At 41.6% G+C, this 9,609-nt stretch overlaps 1 long non-coding RNA gene across 1 annotated transcript; it reads left to right on the top strand.

Annotated features, from left to right (window-relative positions):
• Positions 1-6: 6 nt before the first annotated feature.
• Positions 7-4,812, top strand: LOC112145345. The gene is made up of 2 exons (XR_002919054.2): positions 7-819; positions 4,199-4,812. It is a non-coding gene; the product is annotated as an uncharacterized LOC112145345 (long non-coding RNA).
• The last annotated feature ends 4,797 nt before the right edge of the window (positions 4,813-9,609 follow it).

Genomic DNA, 9,609 nt, shown 5'->3' with positions numbered 1-9,609 from the left:
GGCTCGAACCAATCACTGCTCACTGATATGGTCTGGTTCCATCATGGCGATGTCTACAGTGAGTTTAGAAGGCGACTGAATTGACTTAATTTCTTTGAAATCAGAAGTAAGCCATTTTCTATGGGTGACATCACACCCTCTCTGTCCAGTTCTCTCATAGTGTCAAGTTTGAGTCTCTTATTTTGAAGTATCCTCTATAACCCACAGAAATGGTTCTTCCCAAGCATCCCAAGTATCAGCAGACTGTGAAGTTTCCAAACCAGTTCACCTGATACCAACATCTGGTTTGGGGTTTAGACTTTAGTTATTCATCTTCACTACACTTGAATACTGAACTGCTTCATATTAAGGATCAATTAAACTACTCGGGTGCTAAATTTAGCCAATATCAGCTTCTAATCCTGGTTTATTTCCTTTTTTCCAGGATGTGTGAACACGTTTGTCATTTTATTAACTTTATAATGCAGTCCCATCAGGGTTACTTCATCTTCTCATTCTGTTTCTCGTCGCTCTCAGAGAGAATAACAGAATGCGAGATTGGTGTTTTATAGAAACATATTCACTCAGCTGCTTGAGGGAAGGAGTTCGCCTGCTGAGAGCTGTCATGCATTCCCCAAACAAAGTTCTGGGAAATGCTTTTCCTGGAATTGTTGTTGGGACATTTGGATGTGATAAAGAATGGCACACTCATCAGTTTAGCACCAGTTTGATGGATTAGATCTGATGGGACTTGTTATGCCACCAGCACATGACAAGATGGTGTCAGCAATGACCACGCAAATCCCACCGCGACGCGACCGGGCAGCGTTACCCTCACAGGTGAGTCTGACGGAAAATCAAGATTTCAAATCATCTGTGTTTATGTGTTATTGTTGCCTTGAAAAGTTAGTTTTAATTTCAATTTTATTTATTTCTCTGGGAAAGTGGACATTAAATTAACCAAGTGTGATCTCAAACACACCTAATTTGTATCTTTGTTTTAGGTCGGGGGCGGTGCTGGAAGCGCAGACTCTTCCTGAAAGGGGCTGTTCTCACTTTGTGACATCAGCTTGTGAGAACCCGCCCATTTTCATGGGTTGGGAGGGGCTGGTTGTCAGAGTGCAGGTTTTTAGAGGATTAATCAGTGGATCAAAATACCGCTTTGGGGTTGTTTATAGTGAGGAATGAACAGTAGAATACACTTGAAACCTCAAAACGTTCATTTTTCACGGCACAGGTCCTGTATGGTATTTAAACTCTAACTATATATTTTTTATCATAAATTAGTTTCTAGAGATCTTTTAATTATGATTATGGCATTTTATAGCAAAAATCAAAACGTTTTTGTTGTTTTCAAGACGTATATCATGCACACTAGCAGCTCATTAGAAATGCAATTTTATTTGTGGGCGGGACTGTTGACACAGAATAACCCCGCCCCCTTCCCGTCGCTGGGAGCTCAGTTTGTGGGCGGGACTGTTGACACAGAATGACCCCACCCCCTTCCCGTCGTTGAGAGCTCAGTTTGTGGGCGGGACTGTTGACACAGAATAACCCCGCCCCCTTCCCGTCGCTGGGAGCTCAGTTTGTGGGCTCACGAACTACCTTATGGTTGCAAGTTAGCATTAGCGGCGCAAAAGTAACAACGAGCAATATAGGATCAATCCAGACAAACATATTTGAGCCAGTATTGTTTCACACAACTGAGGGTGAACGCAGGGGAAGGGAAGACTTTGGCCCCGCCCTTTTCAGTAACTACACCATTAGTCTGAGCTTTTTCTAGCATCCAGTTTTCTGATCCAACGTGACTTGAATTAAGAAATACTCAGAAATGAAATTTAACCATACATTATTTTAGATAGGGCCTTTACTATGAGAAAAATGCTACAAGAACATATTAAAAACACTCAAAAAAGACTATTTTCAATGGTGTGAGTCTTTAAGATTAGTTTATAAGACATTACTTTTTGATTTGTTCTTACCCGGCCTTCTTGTTTCAGGTGCAGTTATTGTTTATGTTGCCCAAAGTGACCCTAGAAAAGAAACTTTCTACCAAAAACCGTTCGACCAACAACAGAGAAATACAACAAACACTAGTATTGAACAAAGGAAATAAATATGGTTGATTTTATGTCTATTTTCCAGTCACACCAGAGTATGAGTCAGTTGCTTCTAGTTTAACAAATGTCAACTGTGTTAAGTGATTTTAAATGTTTTTGGGTTGTAACCATTTTTTGATGCAAACAAACAAAACAAAAAAGGAGTTTATTGTTATTAAGGGGATTTAAGTCTTCTTCTTATATATCTTCAATATTCCACCCATAAATGCAAAAAAAAACATTCAATGAGTATAAAATGTCAAAGGAAAAGTACAAGCCTTATCCAAGAAAGCAGAAACAGGGTTACGGTCCATGAGGTCCATACCTGCAGATGTCTGCCCTTTAGTGAGTCAGAGCTGCAGCTCTAAACACAAACTCTGCTCGTTCACACTAATTTAAAAGTGCTGACTCAAAATCCGTTCCTTTCTGCAGCACGAGAGCACTTTTTTTTCTCCAAAATAAATTAGGCTTCAAACATGCGTGGGTTACAGGAGAGTGAGAGGCAAGTACAACCTGGCCTCATTAATGAGGGACTTGTCTAAAAATGTTGCACCGGATTGAGTGTTAGCCGTCCACGCATCTCCAGCTCACGTGGCCGGTCTGCAGCATTCCAACTGCAAGTCAATCAGAGAGCGGTCGATCAATAACACATTTGGGCCGTTTCAATCCGTCTGCGTGGGGCAGATCATTCATTATCGGCTCGTTCCACTGTGCTGCCCGTCAGACTGTTTCTCTAAAGAGGACATTGCTGAGGTCAAGGTTATTTTGAGGAAGTTACTTTAACGCAAAAGCACAAAAGAAACAAACTAACACAAGCAGAATGCGATCCCACAACTTAGGGAAAAAAACATGAAATTGATGACCTAGTTCTGATGAAAGGTTTGAGATATTTTCACATAAAGAAAATAAAACCCAGCCAGCAAGGCCAAGTGGGCCCCATTTGGTTTAAAGGGGGCAGAAAATGTGGGCAGAAAATGTGGGCCCCAGAATGGTTTGTCTGCCGTCTCAGTGGTGGCCCCACCTGGGTTTGCCCACATTGGCTCCACTGCACAGGGACCGCAAGCCTAGGCGTTAATCCTGCTAGCTATCCCGGCCCCCCGGTGTGGCACTTGCTTAAAGGCCCCCAGCGTGGCACTCACTTGCTCTGTTGACCCCTGGGCACGGCACTCGCTAGCTCTGATGGCCCCTAGGTGTGGCACTCGCTTGCTCTGTTGACCCCTGGGGACGGCACTCGCTAGCTCTGACGGCCCCTAGGCGTGGCACTCGCTAGCTCTGCTGGCCCCTGGGCTAGAACTCGCTTGCTCTGCCAGCCCCTAGACGCGGCACTCGCTTGCTTAATCGGCCCGTGGGCGCGGCACTCGCTTGCTTAATCGGCCCGTGGGCGCGGCACTCGCTTGCTCTGCCGGCCCTGGGCACGGCACTCGCTTGCTCTGTCGGCCCCTAGGCGTGGCTCTCGCCTGCCCTGCTGACCCCTTTGTCCACCTCTGTCACAGGAGAGATCACACATCAGTATAAGGGTCGGGTCATCTTGACCCCATAAGATACCATGAGAGTTAACCCAACGTGGGAAACCACAGGTGGGGCCACCAAGGAAACTGCAGACAAAGCCATTTGGGGCCCCATTTTCTGCCCACTTTTAAATCATATGGGGCCCACTTGGCCTTGCTGGCTGGATGGGAAGTAGAAAAAAAGCACAAGATGTTGAAGCAGAAAGATTCAAATGTTGTAGTGAGATGTAGGATCTAGTTCTGCAGGGGTGTGTTCAGGGTCCTGTGCACAAGGGAGATTTTTCTGTGGAGCATGGACAGAAACAGTCGATTTAGACAATATTTTATTACATTTAATTGACAAAACTATTTTTTGGTTTCCGTTTTTTAGACATTTTTTGTATTTGCTGTACATCTGATTCAGTATATTAACTCTTAACCTTAACGCACTCTTGCGTTTAGAAACGTTTTTCAATTTTAGTAAAATAAAAGCTTTTCTGAAAACTAGTGCAAATTGGAAGTTTGACTAAATTTTGTCCTCCTTCTGTTTTGTGGTATTTATGTGAATATATGTTTATTTGTAAGCATTTTTGTGGAATAACACATGAAGTAATTTAGTGTCCTTTTTTCCAGGTCATGTGACATTTGAAGGTGATTCTATCACGATGACTGCTGTCATTTGCCTTCAAATCCTCCGTCTGTCTGATCATGCATTGCTGTCTTTCTCCATTGACATTGAGAAAAATTCCATTTCCAATCTGCTCTCTTCCCTCATCATCTGCATCCTTATTGCACCTGCTTCTGGCTCTCCACCACCGCCGCCACCGCCGCCACCCCTCTGCTTGCTGCAGCGTGGAATTTTCCAAGCTCGGCGAGTGCTGCAGTGCTGGACCTCGAAGTGATGCTGTAAAGGGGAACGAGGAGGAAGGAGGCAGGCTCAGCACTGCTTAACACGCAGCTTTTTTTCCCTTTTAAGAAATGATCTCTGCATCTCACCCACTCGATTCAACTCAGTGGAAAAATACCTGACAGACGAACAAACTGGAACACGAAGCATCCAGAAAACACAGAAAGAGCTGAACGAGATGATTTCTTTGGAAGTGAATGTAGAAAGAATCGTAGTAGTTCTTGGTGTTTTGGATGTTATGAAGCTTGAAATTCATGTTTTGTTTTTGATAAAAAAAATGATATTAATATGATATTAACAGAAAAAAACATTCAGATGTAAATAAAACAAGAAACAGAAATTCAGAATTTAGCTTTATTTATTATCATATCTAGACATCAGTAGACCCTTTTCACATGACGTCACACAAAACAGTGAGAGTGTGAAGTGACATCCAGTTATATATCATGTTTTTGGTTTAGAACGGCAAAGCTGACAGCTGAACGCTGTTTAAAGCAACTTTACATAAATAATAGAGCTGTCAGGCGATTAAATTTTTTAATCGCGATTAATCGCATTGTCCTGAGTTAACTCGTGATTAATCGCAAATTTACATGTGGCCTTTTTTTAAGGTAAAAAAATGTGTGGTTCGTGGAATTTAGTAGTTCTACATTAATTATGAAAACAAGAATGACAAAATTAATAGTTTTCATCAGAAATACTTTATTTTGTAACATTGTATTGAGATAAACTTTCTTAACAATAAAAGGCTGTAACATAAAATGCCTAACAAAAGCCCAAGTGCAAGTGAAGGGCATTTTAAATTCAAAACTTCAATCAACGTTCAGTAAAATAAAATAAAAAACATCAAAAATAACATTTCCATAACACTTTCATGTTCATTTTTTGTCAGGACCAAATCTTTTCCTCCTCTGCTGAACTACAGTAATAAATGAAATAGAGATTTATCATTTCCAATTAACTTTTGTTTTTTAAAACATTAAAGACTGAGAAAAGCGGGATACACTGTGGATAGTTTGACAGTCTGTTACTGCCGCCGCGTTCTCTGGCTGCAGCTCGATGCAGCGACGTGTCCAGCGGAGCTCACGCCATGAATATGCCGGCAGACAGACCGCTATGCTGGGGCTGGATCACGCTTAAACCTCCAGAACATTTAAAACGTCCCCCGGTGCGCTTGCTGTTCGGAACGTCGGGGGTCCGCAGCTCTCGGGACGCGGCGCCGGACGCGAGCCGGTACCACCAGACGTGGTACTGGACGCGAACTGGAGCCGGGTTAGGGTGCAGGAGCTCTCCAGGTCCTAGCGCCGGCCGGTTTTTGCTCGCAGCTCGGTGGTTGGAGACCCGCCCGTGTTCTAGTGAGAGCAGCCGGTGAGTTGGAGGGCGGGACGCCCGCGCGCGGTATGGAAAGGCACGTATGAGAAAGTCCGCGATTAATGCGTCAAAAAAATTGTCTGCGTCAAGCACACGTCAGATTAATGCGTTTTTAACGCGACAAATCTGACAGCCCTAATAAATAATAAAAGGTAAGCTAACCAGTTGTAACGTAAATTTGTACAATATTTCTTTTCTAAATGTCCTACCTGGATGTATTGTCAGTATTCCTCCGGTAGAATCCTCCACAGCTGCTTCCCCCAAATCCTATGGATGATAGTAAACGACTCGTGGATTATTTCTCTCTACATGCGGTTAAAGTTAGACGAAGGTTACAGGAACTTCATTGAATGCTGGATGTTGATTATGAGGGTAATTCAGATTTTCTTCTTCTAATTGTTGCTAATGCTAACGCTAGCTTTCCACGACAGGATGAGACGTAGATCTGCAGAAGATCGCTTACATTTCCATGTTCACAAAATCACTAAAAACAGAGCTAAAGTCAGACAATTTCAACGTGTCTGACAGTAAAGAAGATTTTTATTATTTTCTGATGAATCTCCTCTTTGCTGAAGCTCATGACCGTGTCTGATCCTGCAGGAGAAAAGCGGCTCGGCGAGCAGCTTTCATCCTTCAAAATCTACTGGAATTACATTGATTGTGTTTTACAGTATGTTCAAGATTTCGTGTTTTATCGGCCATTCTTTATGCATTTTTTTTCTTTAAATCACATTTAATCTTAATATTTTCCAGATAAATACACAATTTATTCCTAATTAGTGACAGCAGCCTTTGAAGCTTAGAGAAAGTGTTTGAAAAGCAAAAGTCTCTCGGCAGTAACTAACATTCCTCTGATAATGTGAGAATGTGCGGAGTCAGTGGATCCTCAGGAACACGGAGAAGTGGCTGAAGAGCTGATGGATGGATGTCGCAAACAGTCGGAAGTGTCTGTGGTGTGACAGTGGGGGAGGTGTTTGGGAGATGTGGCGTCCGTGCAGGACTGGTTACTGCTCCTGTGAGACCGTTTGGTGGACTAATGTTTGATGCATTGTGGTTAAGCGGCGTGTTTCAGACGATGACGTAGAACGAGAAGGCGGGAAGGTGAACTGTGAGGTGTTACGCTGTGGATCCTTCTGCGTCAGCAGTGATGTGTGGAGGGTGACGGGGACTTAGGAAGGAGAGTCCTGAAAGCCGGGGCAGGTGAGAACGGGAGGTGATTAATGCTGGTTCACAAACTCACACAGTCACTACACACTTATGTTTGGTGGGAATGTACAGTAAGAGTGCTGAGGAAAATTTTAGCCATCAAAGGTGTGTAATCCCTATGACTGGTGTTACGTTCACACCGCTCTTGGTTTTGGGTGTTCAAGGAACTACTTTCAATGAAATGTCTGTGTCAGAGGTCAGCGACCTTTGCCTGTAAAAGACTCGTTAGGACCGGTTTGGTACTGATCAAACTAACATAGCCACAAAGCAGTTTTTTTTTCCTCTTTTAGAAAAATGTTATACTACTTTGCATCATTATATTGTCGTTTTTAAAATAAATATGAATTATATTTATTTTTGGGTTTGAATAAATACAGAATTATTACAATAAACTGCAATAAAGTCGTTTTTTTACTTTTGGTAGAAGCAGAAATGACTTCCTGCCCCAAAAAGGAACATTCAACTGAAGCAAATGTCCTGCTAAACAACGAGATACAAAAATGAAGTTTTCTCGTGTTTTACTAGAGCTGATGGCTAAAAATGCTGAAGCCGAAAGCTTGCTAAAATACTGGCTAAATGCCAAATTGGCCACAAAAAAATACTGGAAAAATGTCTAATTTAGCCAAAACAGCTGGCATTTTGTTAAAATATTAGCTAAAGTACAAATCATCCTAAAAAACTGGAAAAATGCCTAAATTAGCCAAAACAGCTTGCATAATGCTAAAACATTAGCCAAACTCCAAATTTTCTTAAAAAAAAAACAAAACTGGACAAATGACTAAGTTAGCTAAAACAGCTAACATTTTGTTAAAATATTAGCTAAACTACAAATTATCCTGAAAAAATAAAACTGGAAAAATGTCTAATTTAGCCAAAACAGCTAGCATTTTGTTAAAATATTAGCTAAAGTACAAATCATCCTAAAAAAACTGGAAACATTTTTAATTTTGCCAAAACAGCTAGCATTTAAACAATATGCTAGCTGGATAGTAGCTAAACTCAAAATTAGCCTAAAAAAACTGAAAATATTTCTAATTTTGCTAAAACAGCTAGCATAATGTTAAGTATAAGCTAAACTACAAATTATCCTAAAAAAATAAAACTGAAAAAAATGTCTAATTTTTCCAAAACAGCTAGCATAGTGATAAAATATTAGCTAAACTCTAAATTCGGCTAAAAAAACTGGATTTATGTCTAAATTAGTTTAAAAAAAAATAAATAAAAAAAAAGCTAACATGTCGCTAAATTAAAAACTACACTCTAAATTATCCTAAAAACCCAGTAGTTGCCGAGTATTTCAAAGTTTGAATGATGTCTTTAGCTGGAAGTATTAGGAAGTTCACAAGTTTCAAAGTACACAAAGTTTTTGAAAGATTTTAGCAATTTATCCTCCGTTTCCTATTGGGAGTAGTTTGCTCAATATTTCAAAAAGTTTATGAATACCAAAAGCAGTAACGTCCTGACTGAAAGCTTACTAAGCATTCACACAAATATTTAAACATGCAGCAGGTTTGGTTCGGGGTCAGGTTCTGAGTAGGTCAGGACCTTTAACTGGATGTGAATAAGTTCTGTGGCGATCTGTAAAATTAGGAGAAACTAAAAGCTGAATGGAAAGCTAAACCGTTTGCTCTCTAAAGCAGCAGCAGCAGCATTAGCGAGTGCACGGCTCCAGTAACCTGGTCCTGAATCATTGACTGCTCGTCTTATGTCACATTTGGATGCCAAGAGAAACTAGATCTTTCGAGAGGCTTGGGACCCGAGCCAAAGTAGGCCACCTCTGCTCATCCCAGACATTTGTCCTCACATGAACAAAGTCTGGACTCCATTAAAGCAAATGAAACTCAACAACTGTAAAAAAAAGAACAGTTTTGTATTTTGAGGCCTTTAACGTGTAAATATATGCGATGTATTTCCCTAAACATCCATAGGAGTCAGAACCTTCATGCAGTTCCAGCCTGTCTGACTCAGTTTGTCCTGTGGAATAATCCTAAGGTTGCATAACCCCGTCCACCAAGCCCTTCACCACCACCAGCAGTAAATCCCAGAGATCAAAAACGGATCAGACAAAACGGGGACAGAAGAACAAAGAGGCGCGGTGAAATAGAAGGAGCGGTAAATGTGAGGCCGTTTGACCGTTAGACACTCGGTCTTGTCAGCACATTGAAGCTGCACACAAACACAAAGGTCACAGCAGAAAAAAGAAGAGCTTTGTGCTGCTGCACCAAATCCCAACACCAACTCCACGAGGCGTCAGGAGCGCTGATGGCAGGGCAGATAATGCTGGGCAGAGCGGCAGCGGGAAAACCCCAAACCTTCTTACGCTTTACAGAACGGACGAGGATTATCTTTGAACTGAATTCTGGAAGAATACAGGAGCGTTTTTCCTCATTGCTCCTCACAAACACAGACAACAGCGGCAAAGAAAATGTCAGAAATGAGAACAGGATCGTCCACACCAGATGATCTCCTGGATCTGCTTGTGGAGTTTCTGTCCTCTGAGAACTGTGTGGACAGGTCCCCAAAATATTGTTTCCAATTACAAGTATTAGGCCAGATTTGT

This window comes from Oryzias melastigma, linkage group LG5 (assembly GCF_002922805.2).
Source record: "Oryzias melastigma strain HK-1 linkage group LG5, ASM292280v2, whole genome shotgun sequence".
In the NCBI taxonomy this organism is placed as follows: domain Eukaryota; kingdom Metazoa; phylum Chordata; class Actinopteri; order Beloniformes; family Adrianichthyidae; genus Oryzias; species Oryzias melastigma.
Note: the sequence above shows the minus strand (reverse complement) of the source record. Positions and strands in the feature narration are given on the sequence as shown.